Source organism: Lissotriton helveticus, chromosome 4_1 (assembly GCF_964261635.1).
Source record: "Lissotriton helveticus chromosome 4_1, aLisHel1.1, whole genome shotgun sequence".
NCBI classification, from domain to species: Eukaryota; Metazoa; Chordata; class Amphibia; order Caudata; family Salamandridae; genus Lissotriton; species Lissotriton helveticus.
In genome coordinates, this window is record NC_136063.1 from 79795287 (window position 1) to 79816214 (window position 20928).

General features: G+C 46.1%; 1 protein-coding gene across 1 annotated transcript in view; it reads right to left on the reverse strand.

The window, feature by feature from the left end:
- Nucleotides 1-20021, reverse strand: part of LOC144828369 (uncharacterized) — a 101086-nt gene extending 81065 nt beyond the window's left edge. Inside the window, exon 1 of the mRNA XM_078686481.1 lies at nt 19937-20021. The gene's annotated coding sequence lies outside the window, so the exon portion shown is untranslated. The remainder of the gene's footprint in view (nt 1-19936) is intronic.
- Between the last annotated feature and the right edge of the window lie 907 nt (nt 20022-20928).

Consider the following 20928-nt stretch of genomic DNA (forward strand, 5'->3'; position numbering starts at 1 on the left):
ACACAGCAGATGTACCAGTATGCACAGTCCGAGTATCCAGAGTATCAGCCATATTCATGAAACAGCCTAGAGAGGGAGGTAGGCTTGCCTCTCATCGAGATACCTGTAGATCAAGAGGGTCCAAATGTTCATAGTCAAGTATTAGGGAAAGACAGAAAGTTTTTGATTGATACAGGGGCAAGTAGGACCACCATCAGTCACGCCGAAGTTCCAGGGGCTCCGCTCTCAGGCTCTAGAAATGTTTCCCTTGGATTTTCAGGAAAGCCTATTGTAAACGAGATATCTAAGCCAGTTACTCTAGAAGTAGGTCCATTGTCCCGCACTACTGATCTGTTACTTACGAAGTCATGTCCAGAAAATTTGTTAGGTATTAAAACACTGAAAGAATTAGGTGCAGTTATTTGCTGTTCCCCAGAGGGAATACGATTGTTCCTACGTGACTTCAAGGGTCACTATGTATTACGAGATTTTGATCCGAGATTGTCCAATGTTCCGCAGCATCTATGGGCACAAGGTCCAACTGATGTTGGTTATATGCAAATCACACCCCATCGTGTGACTCTCAAGCCAGGTGTAGTGTTACCACGAATCAGACAGTACAGATTGCCACCTGAGGCTGTAGCAGCCTTATCCAAAATTATTGACGAGCTCATCGCTCAAGGAGTAGTTGTAGAAACTGACTCCAATGTATGTAATTCTCCGATCATTCCAGTCATGAAACGTACTGATCCAAATGCACCCCCAGTATATCGATTAGTGATTGACCTCCGAGAGCTTAACAAATGTATTATTCCCCAGTACCCAGTTGTCCCAAATATCTCTTCCCTATTGACAGCCATTGATTCTGAAGCCTCATTTTTTTCAGTCATAGACCTCAAGAACGCATTTTTTAGTGTCCCCATTCATCCAGACAGCCAGTTCCTTTTCGGATTTTGTTTAAATGGAAGGAGCTATATGTTTACACGAGCTCCTCAAGGTTTCACAGAAAGTCCTAGTATTTACAGTCAAGCACTTAAGAGACAACTAGACAATATTCACATGCCAACTGACACTGCCCTGCTCCAGTATGTCGATGATCTACTGATCACAGCCCGTTCTGAACGTGCTTGCGAGCGAGCATCCCTTACAGTCTTGTATTTCCTTGCCGAGATGGGGCACAAGGTGTCCCCTTCTAAGCTTCAATTCTGTGTCCAGCAAGTGATCTATTTAGGCCACTTACTGTCCAAGAGGGGTAGGCAGTTGACACCTGACCGTATCCAGTTAATAGCGAGTCTTCCTCAGCCCAAGACCCAGAAGGAGGTACGTGCTTTTATCGGCCTCACTTCTTACTGCAGACAATGGATTCCTCAGTATGCATTTCTAGCTAAGCCACTGATACAGTTAACGACACAGGAGGCAGCCGTATCGACTGTCCTCCCTTGGACATCTGAACATACACTTAGTTTCAATGAATTAAAGAAAGCCTTATGCCAAGCTCCAGTTCTAGCTACACCGAACTACAGTAAGCCTTTTACACTTTTCGTCACTGAACGTGAAGGTACAGCATTATCTGTTCTCACACAAGATCAAGCAGGACAGTACAAGCCCTGTGCTTATTTTTCGAGCACATTAGATCCAGTAGCCCAGGCTCTGCCTGCGTGCCTCAAGTCAGTTGCAGCCACAGCACTAGCTATCAGACAAAGTGATTCCATAGTATTAGGACATTCCTTGACAGTACAAGTTCCACACTCCGTGGAAGTTCTTTTAAACCGAACACAGACTCAGCACTTGACAATTGCACGTTTAACAGGTTATGAACTGACACTGTTCCAGCCACACATAGAAATCAGACGCTGCAACGTTTTAAATCCTGCCACACTGTTACCGTCAGTTACTTTAAATCCTGCCACACATGACTGTGTGGAAGTAGTTAACACTATGACAAAGCCAAGACAAGACTTGACAGATATTCCATTACCAGATCCCGACCTGACACTTTATGTGGATGGTTCATGTATGAGAACAAGTACAGGAGAACTAGTAGCCGCGTATGCAGTGACTACTGACACTGAAGTTATTGAAACACACCGTATTGACACCCTGTCTGCTCAAGCAGCAGAGCTAGTTGCTCTGACTCAAGCCTGCATACACGCTAAAAACCTGAAAGTTAATGTTTACACAGATTCACGTTACGCATTTGGAGTCGTACACGACTTCGGAGTGCTCTGGCAGGAGAGAGGTTTCATGACTTCTCATGGAACCAAGATTCAGCATGGTCTCCTTATTCAAGCTCTGTTAGATGCCATACACTTACCGACATCTATTGCTATCATGAAATGCAAAGCACATACGAAAGTTACTGACACTATTTCCCAAGGTAATGATCTAGCAGATCGCACAGCCAAGCTTACAGCACAGACACCAGACATTCCAGTTAATAAGACACCGACATACACTCCAGATCCGACTACCTGTATGACAGTTAAGGACCCTACTCAAGATGTCATAGATATCCAGTTACATGCTACTCCCGAGGAAATCAAGAAATGGTCCGAACAAGGAGGGGTCCAGACAGATCAGGGATGGGTAACGAAGGGTAAAGCCACATGGTTTCTCCCCGATTCTATGGTTCAAGTCATTATCAATACCGCACATAGTCCAGCACATTTAGGAGAAAAAGCTATGTTAGATAGTATCCAGAACATTTGGTTCAACAAGCATTTATGAGCTGCAGCCAAGCAGAAAGTCCGTACCTGTATGATATGTTGTCAGTTTAATCCAGGTAAAAGTGTTCCGGTGGAACAAGGTGGATTCCAGCCCCCTGACCACCCTTTTGAAGTCCTCCAGATGGATTATATTCAGATGGAGCGATGTCGAGGTTTCAAGTATGTCCTCGTAGTTGTATGCGCTTTGTCCAGGTGGACAGAAGCATATCCAGTCCCAGATTACACAGCCGCGACCACTGCCAAGCAGTTGGTTCGTGAATTCTTCCCCCGTTATGGACTCCCTAGGGTCGTGTATTCAGACAACGGCCAACCATTCTCATCCGAGCTTATGAAACATATTTCCCTGTTGTTAGGGTACCAGTGGAAGTTCCATTGTGTACGCCATCCAGAAGCAGCCGGTCTCGTAGAGAGACATAATCAGACCCTGAAAATACGAATTGCAAAAGTATGTAAAGAGAAAGGTGTGGACTGGCTAGTAGCTCTGCCAGTTGCCTTGTTTTATATGCGCATGGTCGCACATTCCAGATCAGGTCTGTCCCCTTATGAGGTCGTATTCGGCCGCCCCCCTAATATGTGGGGTACACCTAGACCTCGAAGTATTACCGATGTTTCAAGTAATATGCTGACAGATTACCTAGCTTCCTTGATGTCTGCCCTCAACTCTTGTCGTTCACAGGTTGCTGCCGCCTTTCCAGACAATACCGAGGTGGCACCGCATGAAATCGTTCCCGGATCCATGGTTCTTGTCAGGAACTTTGATCGTTCAAGTCCGCTGGAGCCTCGCTGGAAGGAACCCCGACTGGTCCTCCTAACCACCCGTACAGCCGTGAAGTTGGAGGGGAGAAAAGGCTGGGTGCATCTGTCGCATATAAAAAAGTTTTATGGACTGAAACCTGTTTCAAAGAACATTTCCGAGGATTCTAAAAACTGCCAAAGTACTATTCTTAAGGACTGTCCCGCAAAAGACATTGCTACGAACCCTTCCCTGTTAGAGAAAACTCCGCAGCAGGAGTATAAGCTTAAACTAAGGTCTAGTAAAATAAGTCAGCCAGTTTGATTGTCTAAGTCCTCCCCTAGGTGAAACGGTTAGACCGGTTTCTGACATGTATATAATAGACCCCCACAGAGAGAGAGTTAGTGAGAACTCTAGAAGTTGCACTATTATTTTATGTTTTCTGCTATATTTTAGCATTATGATTTCCTGCACCAGTTATGCATTTTATTTGTGTTTTTCAGTTTCTCATGTAAATAAGTCTGCTAATGTTACAGTAGAGCACACGTTTAGTGATCTGCCTCCTCATGAACTTTCTTATCGTCTTGCTATGCGTAATAACTCCTTTATCCGCATGTTACATTATTCACACCAGACCAGCAATGCCACAAATTGTTGGGTGTGTGGTCGACTCCCCCCTTTCCAGACACCGAAGGGAGTTCTGCCACTCTTTCCTTATCCATTCTCACATAACGGTTCGTGTGGAGCATGGTCCACGTTAACGTCATCCTCAACAGATATGTCTTTTCTGAACAGTACATGTTTCCCAGACAAGCAAGGTCTTCCCCACAGAACAGGGTTAGATCTAGAAAATGAAGTTTATAATTTGGGTAATTATTCTTCGAATTTTATGGTCCTGAATGTTCAGTCTGATTCTACTCCAGACTTACCTGCCATGTCAGTACTACCAGTCAAAGGTGAATTATGTGTCCGAAATAATGGTTCCGTACATGTAGGCCATAGTGATTGTACTACTATTATCAAGTATAGTGACAGTAGGAAATCTATTTTCAAAGCTTCACGTCATTCTTATTTTGTTTGTGGTCAGACCGCATATGTTCGTCTGCCCCTTGATTGGGATGGTACATGTTACATTGCCTTCCTACTGCCACCAGTTTTCCTAGCCCCACCTGACTATCATAGGAATTCCCACCTAGTACATACTAGACACAAGAGAAATCTCCCGATTGTCGATTATACTGAAACTGCTCTAGAACAATACATAGATATCAATAAAGGTGTCTTCCCCTACTTAGGTACTGTTGTAAATAGTAAACTGATACGTAGATTAACCAGAACACTTGAAGCAGTAGTGATTGAGACTACTTCTGCTCTAGGTAACTTAACCGAAGAACAATCCTTTATGAGAATTGTCGTGCTCCAGAATCGTCTCGTCCTTGACGTCATACTGGCCGATAGGGGCGGGGCATGTAGAGTCATCGGATCTAGTTGCTGCATTTTCATTCCTAATAACGCACCGTCTGTTTATTCAGCTATTACCAGACTCCATAAAATTGCCCATATGTTACACCAAGATCCAGGCACCTGGACATGGTCCGGTTGGTTCTGGAATATAATTTCCGCCTGGGGATGGAAAGTATTGTCATTTCTGGGTATTGCAGTAGCGATCATATTCAGTTGCTGCCTCTGTTTACAATGTGGCCCTGCGATTTGCGGCATTTGTGCTACATCTTGTATTCCTAGTCCCGAGTCCCGTCCTAAATCCCGTTCCAAGAAAATTCGAGACGAGCAAATGATACTGTATGAAATGATAGATGGTATCATGAATATTGATGTTTCCTGATGGAAACGTAGTGACAAGGAGGGAATGTGGAAAAGTAAATTTTGCCATGTTCTGTGTCCCTACGTGTCCTCCATCTTATGTTATGTGTGCATGATTAAATATGCATATGTATCCCCCATGTTTGATTAAAGACGCAATTACAGTTGTGTCCATCACTAGTATGCCAGTTTCCAGTTCTCGTGAAAGCTACGAGTATCAGGCCTATGTAAAGTTACGTTGCCACGTTTCTCAGTGTGCACGTTATTTTATTGTAAAGTCCCCGTTTCTAGGCCTCAAAAGGGCCCGGACACCAGATTCAGCTCCTGTCTTCTGAGTCCTCGCTGAGGAGCGATACAGCCCCCACCTGTATCCTCGACCCTTCACTTACTTCCTGCCTCACAGTGCCCGGCTCAGCCTGGCTCTGCCTCTGAGTCTGCCAAGAGTATGTTATGATTCTAGTTATCAGTCCAGCCCTCCTTCTCTGCATTCCTAAGCTACTGAATCGCATCAATAGTTTCCGTCATTGTCTAGCCTTTACGTCTCCATGTAAGAGAAATACTGCATTTAATGGTCATTTAATATTCCTCAACACGCACTACATGTAGAATAATGCATGCACCATTCTTAGAGTCTGTTAGCCTTTACCCCGATAACTTTTGGATTCTATCAACATGTTCTCTAAACATCAGATACTAGATATTGTTTAGGCACATGTCGCCCTGACTCTCCAAGACTTCAGTCTCTGCTCCTAGCACAGAGTTCATAGCCCCCAGCTTCTCCTAGTAACACGTCATTGTCAGTTTGCGCGCACCATTAGGTTAGAGGTCCCGGCTCCTTAGGTAGCCCCCTCCATGTTTCCGCCCCATTTATGACATACTCTGTTACGTTTACATCACATGTCTATGTATACACCCTGTTACGCCTACTTTTATGCCTTATCTTTCGCGACTGCTATTGACCACACCCACTGCTCCGTCTACTGTAATTCACTGTAATGTAACTGTTTTAGTATATATATGTTATGCATTTGTTATTAAAGTTATCCTTCCTTCCTGTCCTATCCTGGTGCGCGCTCATCCCAGATCTTGTCCGTGCAGGTTGTCCTGTTCCTGTCCTTTATGCTGTATTAAACCTGCAAACTCCTACTACCTCGAATCTTGACTCTTATTTATTGAGCTATCTGTTATTGCTATGTCCAGACAAACCTAGATCCGGTATTATTTATTTATATACCACAGGTCAGTGACTTCGCTGGAAAGCATCTTAGGTTTTGGTAATGTGGGCTTGGAGTACTCAGCTATGCTCCCGTCTTTGCCTGGACTGGAGGCATGAGGGGGGGCAGACGCACAATGAAGGGTAATAAAGGTTGCATACGCTAGGTGCGGGTCGAGGCTACATCTGGTAGGACAGTGGCGCGTGGCAGGGGTGCCACAGTGCTCAACGCAACAGTGATCGCAGCAGAGGGGAGGGGGGCGACGACAAGGAGAGCCGGTGGGAGGGGGTAGGGGGCTGGCTACAGATCGTTGGGGGCACAGCGGAAGGTTTGGAGGTGGGATGGGGCCGGTCTAGGGGGCAGGTTTCAGTGGGAGGGGGCCGGCAGCACAGGGTGGGGGCTTGGCTGGGAAAGGGGGGGGGTCTTCCACGGGCGGATGCGTGGCGCTCGGTCCACCTGAAGGACCCGGCGGCAGCAGGCATGGGGGCGGGGCAAAGGATTAACGTGAGTGAGCTATTTATTTATTTATGTGTTTGTTTGTGCGGTCTTGTGTGGCGCGGGCTTTGCCCGGGGGTGTCGGGGCGCTTTGCGGAGGAACCAATAATGATATACAGGAGCGTAAAACGGAGGCAAACAATAAGTTGCATGGATCAAAAGTGACACTAGTGAGCAACAAAAATACAGGAGGTAGCAATCGGTGCATTAAAAAAAAAAGTGAAAGGGGTGCAGGTTACAAAAATGTACTAAATACGCATAGACGTGCAATACTGCAATAAAAGGCAGACACTCCATCACAAGAACAGACGTTACGTAGGCAATGGAGGCACCCGTGCAAGTATTTAAAACAAACAAAATGTGTGAGGTAGCAAACACTATGTTACAAGGCGGAAGTGGCGTGTGCGGGTTCCGGGGGGGGGGGGGGGGTGCCATGCACGGGTATTGGGATGTTGCTGGGCATTTGGACTGCGGGACGCGCTGGGGGGGGGAGGGGGGGGTGGGAGAGTCTTGCGGGGGCGTGGGTTGGGCTTGGGGGTGTCCTTGGGCCTGGGGGGGGAGGTGGCTGGGGCGGGGATTTGCTGGGCCTAGGAGTTCGGAACGGGGCACAAGGAGGGGGGTTGGCTGGATTGAGGAATTAATGCCATGGAATAGTGGATGTATGGGATGCGGGCAGAGGGGAGAAGGCTGGGGGGGCAAGGACTCAGCAGAAGGAAAAGGAGGGGCATTCGCCACAAGCGCAGGAGGGCAGACGACACACTCAAAGGGACGCCGTCGCCTGGGCAGTGCCAAGCAGAGGAACGCCGGTGCGGAGCCTGTTTGGCCGCAGCTGCAGAGAGGGCGGGGGCGCCTGGGGAAGAAAGTGCAAACTCCGCATTACAAATTGTACAAGAAGGTGCTTGCGTATGCGGGGGTGTGGCTTCCATGCGCTGCAATGGGTGCGAACTTCGTGCATGGTGGGGGGGGGGGGGGGGACACGTGGCATGAAAGGACGTGTGGACACGGGGCAGGCAGCAGGGGACACAAAGCGGGGACGGAGGCCTTGGTAAAAGGTGCTGGATGGACTGGGTCGGAGCCCGTGGGGTGCCCTGCGGCCGCACCTGCAGACTTGTATGGGCCAGACTGGGGTTGTGCTTGTCCGGCAGGCGTTTCACGAGTACAATAGGGCAGGTGTAAAGCTCTTGCCCGGTTTACATTGCACGTAAAGCATTAAAAGCCCGCTGCGTAGCTTAGAGTCAGGTGCAGGACTTGCTCCCAAAATGCCTGGACTACCGTAGGGGTGATGGGCATCGTAAGTGCCGCGCGAGGTGGCTCCGAAGGGCTGTAATGGAGCTCTGATAGAGGGTACAGCGCCGTTAAGGCCAGACGCGCTGTCCCGGTGAAATTACTGTATTATTTAATTTGCACTAACACGCCACACATTGTCAGTTGGTATATGGTATTCGGCCACTTGTAGCATCATGGTAGCAGGACGAGCAAATGGTCTGTCACTGTGTAGCGTTCAGCTGGGAGGACTGGTGCACAGGGAGGGGTGTCGGAAGGGTCGGTTGGTTATTTGGTGATGGGGGGGGGGGCTCAGGGGAGGTTCGCAGATGCTTGGTTGGGGTCGTGGGCCAAAACTCCCTCCCCCTCCCCCACAACGGACCGTCCCTCCCAAGTGCCCACGGCCCCTGCCTTTGTCCATCTGTAGGGGTACAGAAGCTGTGTTAGGACAGGCGAGGTCAGGCACGCTGGACACTGATGGGCGTCACAAAGAGCTGGGACTAGCTGTCCAGGTGGCTGCTTGTTTACAAAAAAGGATTCTTGGCAGAGGTGTGTAGGAAGTCATTGCGGAGGGAACGGACACACGGAGAGCGGGAGGGGGGGTGCGGGGGCGGGAACGGACACACGGAGAGCGGGAGGGGGGGCAGGGGCAGGAACGGGCACACGGCGGGTGGGAGGGGGGAACGGGACAAAAACATGCTGCTTACCTGAGCAGGAGAAACAGTGGTCGACGGGCCCCGGCGCCATCTTCGGCGGAATGAGAAAACACGCCCTGACAGAAAAAAAAAAAACAACACGCCCACCGCCGAGATGAGCGCACAGAGGGGCGGAGAGCGAAAAAATCGCGGTAACGCCCCCGAATCTGGTCCGGCCTTGACGGACAGATCTCTGTTCCAATGGCTAGCCTCCATTTATTGAGCTAGCCAATGGAACAGAGGGCGTATTCAAGTCCCCCCATACTGAAAACTAAAGATTTCTCCTGGGGGCGGAGCTAAAGCTCCGTGCCCCAGGCAAAACCTAAAAAGACAAGGAAGTTGTAAATAATCACTGTAGAGAACTATTATTAGTTCAAACATGTGAGAGACTAAATTCACAATTTGTATATGTGTTTCTTTCTCTCCCCTATGCATGAATCACTATATAAGCCTGAAAACACATCTGGGTGACTCTTCTTTAGGAAATTTCCTGGGCTATCTACGGCCGATGTATACAGTTTTCAATAGCTATGCATACAACGGATGTTCCTTAATTATCTTTTTGTCTTCTGAGATCCTATAGTTGGATCCTATATTGATCAGTATTATCTCAGGCAACTCATTTTTGATAAATGAGTAATGCGACTATATATTTTCATATAGTGATTTACAGAGACGGATACCTGATGAAGGCTATGCCAAAACGTGCGAGGGTTAAAAATACACCGTCCGTCCCTGATCATGTCTTCGAATCGCTACCAATGCATTTTTAAGATTGTATAAATATTTATTCCCTGTTCATAAAATTGTCTTGTTCGCTCACCAATTGTTTCTGTCTTAAAGCTCACTCATTGTATGTTTTGTCTTAAAAAAGGTTTCCCCTTATGTAGAAAATGAAAAATATAAAATATTGATTGATTTATATATATAAAAATATATCATATGAATGAAAAATGATGTTTACTTATCAATAAATATCTATTTTTGTAAACATATTGAGATGAGTAAGAGTAAATAATTTAAGTCGCATGGTGAATGGGTTGCCTGTTATTTATGTGATTAACCTTGCCCGGGTTCTCTTTTTTCCAATTTGCGTTTTCCCTGCATTCCCAGTATTATCCTGCATACAGGGGCCCCAGTTATTTTCCAAATAATGTGATTCGTTATTGATCTCACACCTATATCCTACCTCCCCCTTTATGTGAAGCGCTCCGATAGCCACTAGGGTCATGTTTGCGCTATGTAAATCGTCATCAATAAATAAAGGAGCGTCACCACCACCAGTTTGCAATGTGCTGGTTGTAACAGCTTAACGAATCGAAGCAAACGCAGCCAAGGGGTGCACTCCACAGACTCCAGCACCATGTCAGTAAGAGCAGTCACCACCTGCTCCCAGAACTGTCTAACCTGCGCACACTGCCAAGCGAGATGCATACAATCCATCTCCTCAGCACCACAATGCACTCAATTGCCATCCACACGTAATCTGTATTAAAATAAATCGTATAGGAGTATAAAACATTTGTTGAAAGTATAATTCATTATTCTCAAATTACAATTGAATGTGAGCATGCTTATTAGTGTAAAACAGAATCTCCGGTCTTCCGGGCTTACAGATGTATCCACTTCTCTAGGGTTGTGTACACCTCAATCGGTTTGTATTGCTGTGAAGCACTATAAAACTTTGCAATATGTTTCCTGCATGTGATGCGAGTGAGTAGTATCTGTAGAGTGTTAAGAGCAGGGAATGGACAGCAGTCTGTAGCTGGTGATACGTGAATGCCAGGAGCGGGGCTTGATGCTGTGTCCGCAGCATATCTGCCATATCCACAAACTTCCCGCCAGGATACACAGCCCACATTGTCATTAATCCTTGCTCCCCAAGTACAGTAGGTGCCCCTTTCTCATGGGTTACTGATATATTTGGGTGATACCGCAGTGAGCTCCGAATTCATTATGGTTATATGGAAGTGTGAATGTGTCCCAACTAATTCTAGGCTGTTTGTCCGCCCAGGCTAGGGTTATCATGATTGGTGGAAGTGTTTTAAACAAGCATTTGCAATGCAATAGGTCTCACATTTGTGGGAGTTTAAGCTATTGGCATGGTCAATGACAAAGCTTTTTATTTATCTGTTTTGATAATTAACACATAAATAAAAGGCATTGTCATTTACAATGCCAATAGCTCAAATGCTTGTAAATGCAAGACCTACTATATTTCAAAGAAGCGGGCGCCATTGTGGCTTCTTGGAAAGTGAAAGCGTGCAGGGCACGCTAAATGTTGCAGGAAAGCATGTCGTGACTGTAGTAGGAGAAACTCATTATAGAAAAGAATGCTTAGGATGTACCGTGTAGTAGCGGAAGTAAAAGGGCCAGTCCTCATTAGAGGTTACAAATGAAGACAAGGCGGTACTAAGGAGGGACAAACAAGAATCAGAAGCCAACATTAACGGAGGACAATGACACAAGCCAATGACAAATATGAGCGGAGAGTGTGTGGGGCTTCAAGTCCATACTCAAACACAGCATCCCTCACAGACCAGCACATGCGCCACCCAGGCTCGACCTAACAAAAACGGGAGAGCTTTTAGTTATTATACCACAGCTGATGCACAAGAACATAACTCTGGTGCCAGTTTCTCCCAGATGAGAAAGAACACTGTAACTTTACAAAAGACCCTGCAACCTTGACTACTGACTTTAAATGGTACAATAAGAAAAGCAATAACTATTGTGTTGAGGATAGTATACACGCTGAGGCAGGCAGTCTTGAACAGCCAAACTCAAAAAAAATTCAATCCACAAAGCAGGCAATGAGAGAGACCCACAGACTGTGAGAAGGATGTACAACGAAAACACTGCGGAGATGGCAACTTCAGTCTGAAATGAAGCAACATCCAACAGCACTGAAATAATATTTTTCCTCTAAAAACAAATTAGAAAAAAAATACAACACAAATTGCTCATTTGGCAGTGGTGGCAAAGTACTAAACTCAACATAAAATTTCAAAAACAGATAAGAAATACTGAGGCTAGCATTGTCACCTGGGAAAAATCATTCCCTCAATGTGTACTGATGAAGTACAACTAAGTAAGGAACTGGCCAAAGAACCATTTAGGCACCAACGGCAAGTCTGGAATGAAATGCAATATTTGGTGCGCAGGCAGAGAAAAAAACCAGAACCTTACAGGTCTGCGTAAAAATTTGATTTGTAAAATAATGTAAAACCTCTCCAGCAAGGAGGCTCTTTAATCTTGATTGCCCATCAGGTACATCTTCAGGTAGGAAAGTGTTAATTCTAATCAAATGGTGAACCCCAGGAGTAAGACAACGTTAGGTTGAGAATCATAAGCGAAAGAGCAATCTAAACAGGTTTGCTGGTGTTCATCTTTGTTTGCTGCAGACATACAGCCTAAAATTCAGAGGGATAGGAAAGAGCTGAGTACATCACTTAATTCATTCACAGAATGCAGGGATGTGGTAGGAGGAATATACATCTACAAAGGGTTAAAGGAGGCCTTCAAACAGAGTCCCTTTGCTAGAGTTTTAATTCATTGTCTTTTCTGCAGCACAAAGGCTGTCATTTACCAAATAAGGCAAAATTATCTTGAAAGCCATCTGCAGTCAGATCTCTGCACTTCTACAACGTACTCTTGTCACATAAGAAAAAGGTACCCCCTACTTAAATAATTTTAGATCTGGGTTAAGTGGGAAATTAAACAAAACACAGCATCCCACACAACCTGTATTTTTTCTATTATAGCTCAAAGTGCATTGTGGACTGACCAAAGACAAATTCTGACAATTTATAGGTGGTACATTTATATAGTTTTTATTTACTTTGTAATATTTGTTGATAAATATATATTTCGATACCTTTTTATCCCAGATCTACAATATGTACAATTCTCAAGATGCTAATATTATGATGACTGAAATCTGTGGTTCTCAACCACCCCTCTGATCCGCTAACCTATTTGCAAATTAAAAAGAGAAGGCCATTGTACTATGGTCAACAGGAGGACATGTCACTGAATCATAGCTCAAAATTAGCCTATAGGAGCTTTGGTCAGGAAGTTCAGGCAGAGCATACAAAACTCATTAACGTCTAAATTGGATGTGATTTGTCTTTTGACAACTGCATGCGGTGGAGACAGAGCATGAAAAGCATGCATGGGAATGGTGTAGCCTATTTAAACACAAATAATTAAAAAAGATAAAGTGTAGACCTGAAAATATATGACAGTAAACTACAGAATGAGATTTCAAAGGACTACAGGCCATATAGGAATAGAGAAGTGCGGTTTAGAACAGGAAAAGCAACACAAAAAATAATAACATTTTTCTACGGGTTAGCACATAAAAAGATATGATTTGACTTTTCTAGCATATTTAAGTAGTGAGTCATTTACATGGAACACATTAATTAGCAGAGTGGGGCTCCTTCCAAGTCTTCTAAGAAGGTGTCCAAGTCGGGTACAATGTATGTCTGTTAAGTTGTCCATTATGCTAAAGGAAAATTAGTTATGAATAATGTCTCTTGAGAAGGGGCTTCTCAGCGGCTGCCTGTGCTTGTCTACAGTGGAAGACACTGATCTGGATGTTTTATGCTGTAATGAACAGAAAAACAAAATAACGATTCTTCATCAAAACAGTCCCTTTACTGCTTGTGATACATACTTTTGTGAGAACTGATCTGCAGAATTTTCACTGGGAGGCTGTGAAGAAAGGGGTTTCTATTGTCTAGTAAAAATCTAATAGGTCTTATGATTGTTAAGGGGAAAGGGAAGGAAGAAACAGTCAAAGTATTCAGTTTCCCAAACTGTTCTAAATTTTAAAAAAAGGCCTACATCGATCACCAGCCATCAATGTCTAGGTGGGAGGAGATCGGTCTCAACATGCATTAGGGATGTGTACTGGGTATCAGGGATCACCCAGATGACTCTGCACGCAGTCACCGTACCGTAAATAATACCCCTCAACACACTAAAATGGTTGCACTTCCAACACCATAACCATTGAAAAACCCCATCTATATTTCTCTGAATCATAAAGACAACTTCATATGAGATCATCAACACATCCCATTATCCACTGGTGACGCATGCAAGCTACAATGTTCCATTAATTCCAACTTTCTCCAAGACATCTTCTCTAACACCCTCAAAGCCTGGCAGAAAAACAAAGCAGCACTTAACAACCATCCATCACAAATTTTCCATCCTGGACAAAAATCACACAGGACACTAGGACATTCACTACTCAGCTACAGGAACAAATTTACACTTAAGTCCTTCTCCAGCATTAAAAATTACGAATCAGGCCCTGGTTCAATGCAGAGACAATAAACGTACAAGTCAATAATGCCCTTTGCATCACCAGCAATGGTATCGCGGTCTCCTCATCTTCTCAATCAACAAACTTTTATAACAAATTGGTAATGTATGCTCCTAAAGGGCTTTTAATTCTATATATACAATAGGAATCAGCTCGTTAAAAAAGTTTAGCAAATCTTAAGCTTAGCAGCTCAAACTTCTACATGGAATCTCTTGGGATACCTCAAGGTGGTAAGAACGTAATGTTTTTCAAGTATTGAGATGATATACAATTCTGCTTGAAGACGAAATGTTGTAGCGACACCGGCTGCCAAAAAGGATTGTCTTGCCACCATTCAAACCCAACGTCAAATAGCTACTTCATAATTAATCCTCAGATTTTTTTCCTAACCATGAGTGACAACAGACTAGTTGATGTGCAAGAATGTCACGCCAACTATCAGGTGTTTGATGGTAGCCTCCATAGCAGCAGCGCTGCTCTAATTTCATACTCCCAGAAACATTTGACCCCAGCAACCACCAAGCCCAGCAAAAACACCTCCGACTCATCAAAGGCACCGTCAGCTTCAAAATTATCACTCAGTTTAGTAGCAAAACCACTTCCTTCAAAAAGTTAAGGCATACCTTCCCAGATTTTCCCCTTCATGTGATATCGTGTGACATGCTAGCTCGTTGACTTATCCAAGCAGATACTGTTCCACATTGTGTTCCACCTTCTTTAACTGGTCAACGTTCAGTGGTATGTAATGCACCATCACAAGGTACCCATTACTGTACCTCCTGGAAAACTGTATTTGATACTGGTCTGATTATCCCTGGCAGATAAATCAATAAAGAACACACAAAGCAAAAAAACAGAACTCCATTGGATTTCCCTGCGTATCCACATATCATTTAAGATTGGATGCTTCACCATCAAGGCAGTGAACTCTAATACCCTACTTTATCTGGAAGACTGAAGTGGATATCTCTGGTGGCTTGTGCAACGTATGTAACAATTATATCTCCAAGCTTAAAGTCAAGAAGGCCAGATGTCTAGCATCCTTCTGGTAAGCATCCAAGATCTGAATCCAAATCTAGACACCAAGAGCTTTAAATTTCCACCTCACCTGATTTTTAGACGTAACAAAAGATGTTGCTTTTTAAAGAAACCTCTCAATTGCATATAATTACATTTACTTCGCCCCACCAAGCCCTGAAAAACACAGTAGGAAAATATCCCAGCTATCTGTAAATAAGTTACACTTTAATCTCCCCTCAACATAACTCTCAAGTTCCCTTCATATAACCTTTCCAGAGTCAGTCATCATACAGTACATTTGCTACTTATGCAAGGCCTCCCAGCACTCTCCGAAAGCCTACACTATAAACCCTCAAGCACAACTCCAGGCAGCAAATTCTGTTTTGCCTACAACTCCCCCCCCCATTCTCGACAACTGCACCCTATAGCCAAAATATAATTCTTTTGAGCCCTTGTAAAACACTTATTGGGAGACTTCTTCCTCCAATATCTTCACTCTAGATTTTCATAGAACCCATCAAGCCCCCATCCCTTTTTAGGTCGAGGGACCGTAGGCTGGCTTGCCAGCCGGAAGTCCGGAGAATTAATGTGTCTTAGTGCGGCAGCTTAAACCCGCCTCTCTCCTTGTCTCTCCTCCATTGGCTGGCTTCCTAAACGGAGGCCAGCCATTGGAGGAGAGAGGCGTCCCTCGAAAGAAGCTCCGTCTCTTTCGGATTCGGGGGCGTGTTGGTGCTGTTCTTTCCACTTTTAAGCTCCGCCCCTTTTGGAGATGGCCAAACACGCCCCCAAATCCGAAAATTTTCGGAAGCTTGCGGCCGCCATTGTTGCCTGTCCACCGCCGAGTCTTCAAGTGCAGAGAGCCTCCTCCTTGAGTCGCCCGCAAGCCTGAAGGCAGCACCGCAGTGAAGGTGAGCCGTTTTCCTGCCTACCCCGGCCGTTGCAAACAGCGCTTGAGCCCACGAGCCTGAAGGCAGCACGCGCGGAGCGCTCTTCGTGCTCCTCCCCCCTCATTGTCGGCGCTGCACTCCAGCCGCCTCGCGCTGCTTACCTCCCTCCTGCCGACGCTGAGCACCGGCAGGACCCGGCGGGTGGGGTCGCCCGATTTGGATTGGTCCAGGGCCTTTCTGTTCAAAGGAAAACTCTGGGTATAGTGTTCTAGAGTGATTGGAGGCGCCTACTTGTCACTCATTAGCGATGAAAAATGCTATACACACCTCGTTATCTTTTATTATTAGTGATCGCGTATTTAGAGATGGTGAGCGGTAAACGACTAAGGGGTGAGCTTTGATGGTAAGAGCTTTCATTACCTAAGCAAAACACTCTGCCTCCAAACTCTGATTCTTCACTTTGGATAATTCACTTCATCTTCATATGTGTCATGATCAGAGGGAATGTAGCTTAGAGGTGCGTAAGTGGACTTTATTGTCAGCAGCAGTTACGTGACACTGTATGGACATGTTAGTGGTATTAAAATAGCACTATCTTGGCTCGCTTCAGTGTTCGTTTGCTGCCACAGAGCATGCGGGCGCCCAATAAAATCTTGTGCGGAATGCATTTTTAAACGTTTGCTCTGTCAGAACCTTGCCTACATCAAGCTTGCTTATGATTTGTTATGAAACTAAGACGCCTGTTTTTGGAATTCAGCCACTTTCTGAAGTTCCGAAGGCAGGTGCGCAGAACCTCAGCGAAGAGACGTGGAAGGCTTGACTCACGTGCCTCTCTCGCCGACTGTGATGTCACTGACACGCTTGGTATCAGTCCTTCGCCTGGCACGCAGGGCTCGGCGCGAGCCCACATGCGACGTGCGACCTGGGAGGGACAGGGAGAGACTGGCAGCAGCGGATGTGAAGAGACCGCCCACTCAGGTGAAGCCGAGCCTCTCAGAGTGGTAATTTCTCTGCATTGTTGTGGGTGGTTTAGTAACTTTATAGCTCCCTTGAGCAGCGGGCTGACGAGCCTGGGACCCCGCACCTACGCGCCTGAGTGGTACTATACCTGGCAGATATTGGCAGCCATCGGCAACCTCAGTACACGGCCTATCCCTGCTGATGAGGGGTAATACCCCGAAACACGTGTCCAGGGATGGCGAAGACAGCGAACATAGCAGAAGATCGAAAGATGATGCATCGCGAACACTTTACTACATTGACCAGAGTCCTTAGGGGCAACACCGCCGGTGTGTGAGTAGCGTGCGACCCCACCCCCATTTGTAGTTTAGAAAGATGCCTAGTCGCACTGACTATCGGCAGGGGGAGGGGGGTACCTGTTTCTACTTCCGCTTCTATATTTTTATTACATGTGGTATGAGATTGCGTTATATTTTCAAGAGTGGCTCTTTATTTTAAACACAGACTGGGAGTGCTTTGAAAGAAAAATCTATATGCAGCGGGACCAGTGTTGGCTCTGCCTCATCCCACCCTCATTTCACCACCCTCGCAGTGTCACTCTGCATCATCCCTGCCCCCCTTTCTTCATCCCTCCCTGTGTTACACCCCAGAGCTATTGGCATTGCTTATGTTTAAAAAAAAAAAAAATGAAAAAATGTCACAAGCAATGCCAATAGCTCTACCTTTAATAATGCTGAGACCATTGAATTGTAAATGCTTGTTTTTAGATCTCCCAACACTGCAAGTAGTAAACAGGGCACCAAAATAAAGTCAGGATATTTACCTTCAAATAGTGTAAACATCATGGAAAATACCGCTTTCATAATCTGGCAAACTGATGCATTCAACTCATTTTCATAAAACGTAATGATCTCTTCATATGTTGGTGTATGCCTTATCACAAAAACATGCACAAAGATCATACACTTCACGTTTCCGCGTTCCTTCCAACCGTCCCATTTACACTACTAATCCTTTCCCCATCACTTAGTTCCACAATGCTTTCTCTTCTTAAACCTTGCAGTGTTAACATAACCCATGATGTTTGTTATCACCTTATTTGATATATGTTTGGCAACGCTTTAATTTTGTGGCTTTCTTTCACATTATTCCTCCGTTGGTTTTCACTGTGAAGTAGCTGGCACCTCCCCCCCTCATGGTGACCTCTTATTTATGCATTTTTATATAGCGCGGACTTTACCCGAAGGCGTCAGAGCGCTTCACATTAGGAGGACCTCTAGCAAGACGTCCTTCTCTAGCCCTCCCCTAACACTGCAAAGGCTTCAAGCCTCCCTTACCCCCCTCTCTAGCCTTCCCACAGCTTACACTAGTAACCTCTAGACACAGTTACCCTCCGTGGCTCCAACTGCAGCAGAGTATCCACTTCCTTGCTAACACACCCTTCTCCTGTCCCTCTTGTACCTTACCTTACCTCCTATCCCTCCTCTACGCTCCCCTCCATTCAGCACAGCCTCGTCCTGGTCCTCTAGCACCCATTGTCTTCTTGCCTTGCCACTCAACCACCATCACTCATGTCTGGTGACACAATCTCCTTTAAACTTCATCTAACTGTCCCTCCTCCTTTTTCTCATGTTCTTCAAGGACACCCTTCTAAACCCCATTCCATTCCTTTCAGCACACCCTCCCTAATCTCTTCTCTTCTATCCAGCACCGTCCTACCCGGACTGTACCACACACACACACACTTCCTGTTTCCAGCACAAAGCTGACCTGCAGTCCCCAAATACACATCTACTCCTATATCATCATCAGCAGCAGCTTAAACTGACTGACTACAGTCCACCTCCCTTCAAAACGTTGTTCTTTCAGTAAACACCAACTCCACTTCTCTAGCGTCCACGGCCTTACTCCAACAGACACCCTTCCTCCAGCCTATCGTTATTGCTTTCAACTGTCAGACCACTAATCACCTCGCATCCCTCCACTCTCTCTCCTGCCCCCAGACCACCCCTCAATCGACACCCAGCTATTGTCTAGCATGTTAGTGCAGCTCCTCGCATCTTCTTCCTTTGGCCATTCCCCCTTCCTCCTTTAATCCTTCGAAACGATCTCCTTCATTAACCTTTCCAGGACTTCATCGCACGCCATTATAACGCCCAAAATGCCCTTGTGTGGTGTTTCAACAGTCCCTCCAACATCCCTTCGCCATCATAAAACTCCATCCTCTTCTTAATCGTCGGCACAAGTGCCTCCACCCAAGACTCTCGCAACCCAACCTTCCTGTGTGTCTCTCTCTCGTCACAACACTCTCCTTGCCTAAATACATCTTGCTCTCCTCTCCAACACCCAATCCAGACCGTCATCCCGTTATGACCACCACTCTCCTCGGCGCATCCTTTTTCTACCTGCCTTTACGATGTCCAGCCCATCCACCCGCTCTCGCATCAAATCCCCGCACCTTGCAACACAACCTCAGCACCGCCGCTGCTCCCCATCTCCACACCCAGATCCCCGCTGAAAGCATCTTCTTGCTCCTCCGGCACCACAATTTTATCTAGCCCCATAACAAGCTCCCATTCGTAATTTCGTTTTTCCTCAATCTTTCCTGCGATTAGCCCCACATACACCCTTCTGCGGTCACTACAGCAACCCCTTCTCCTTTGTTTTGATTAAACACACTTTACTTCCCTTCCCTTTCAGCTCCCACCATCTTCCTTGCATCCACCACCTTCCCATGCTCTGCCTCCTCAGCCCTCGGTGCCTCCAGCACCTGCTCCTCAGCCGCCCTCGCCTCCAATCACTCACCTGTAGGAAGCGCTGACTCCCCGGAAGGCTGGTCCTGCTCTCCTCAGTCCGGTAGCGAAGGCACAGCCCAAGTCGGAAGTGACGGCCGCCGCCTAGCGTAACTTCCGTTGAAGATACCGTTATGCCAGAAAACGAGGCATAAACATAGAGAAGGGACTATGAATACAGCCCACCCAGATGGAAAGGGAAACAAGTACCTACAATGCAATTGGTCTCGCAATTGCGAGGTTTTTTAACCTATTGGCAATGTAAAAGTTAACAAATATATTAATATACCGTGTTTAGTATCATATGAATAAGTTAGCAGGTTAGCAATGACTTCAGAAGTAGCAGAATAGTAATGCAGCAGTTTTACTAGTAAAGCAGTAAGCATGAGCAATAGAGTAGTGATAGCAGTTAAGCAGTCCTGCCAAGTATCACGCATCATACGTGACACTAACGCATTACAGTGTGGTGGTGCGCATCACCGCACTGAAATGCATTGTCACGCATAATACAGTACTTTCTGCTGTCACAAAAATCGCGCTACATACAGCTTTATGTGGCAGCTGGCAGTGCCATTGAGTGCCTGCACTGGCTTCTCCCACAGGCTTTGGGTGCTCTCAGCAGCTGAGCAGGCTCAGCCTCACAGTGGCAGCCTGAGCCGGTAGTTCTGCTATAATGTATCTCTTTTTATTTCCGTTGCGCCATCGGGCTGAGGTACACAAGTCTTAGACTTGCCGTAGCGCCGTAGGAGCATGTGACGTGACGTCCCGCAACCAAAGGGCGCAATGAGTTATACAATTTGTAAAGACTCTGGTGCGAGAGGCTCGCCTTCTTCCTCAGCCTCACTGGTTTGCGGGCCTGGCCAGGGGCCCGGGCATCATGGTCGGCCGCTGGCTCACCCTACACTGCTGTTTGCACCTCAGACCCTGTCATACCCTGCAGAGCTACCCACACTGGAGCACGGCAGGCCCAGGAGCTGAATTATTGGTCTCCCTGGCCGCCAGCGA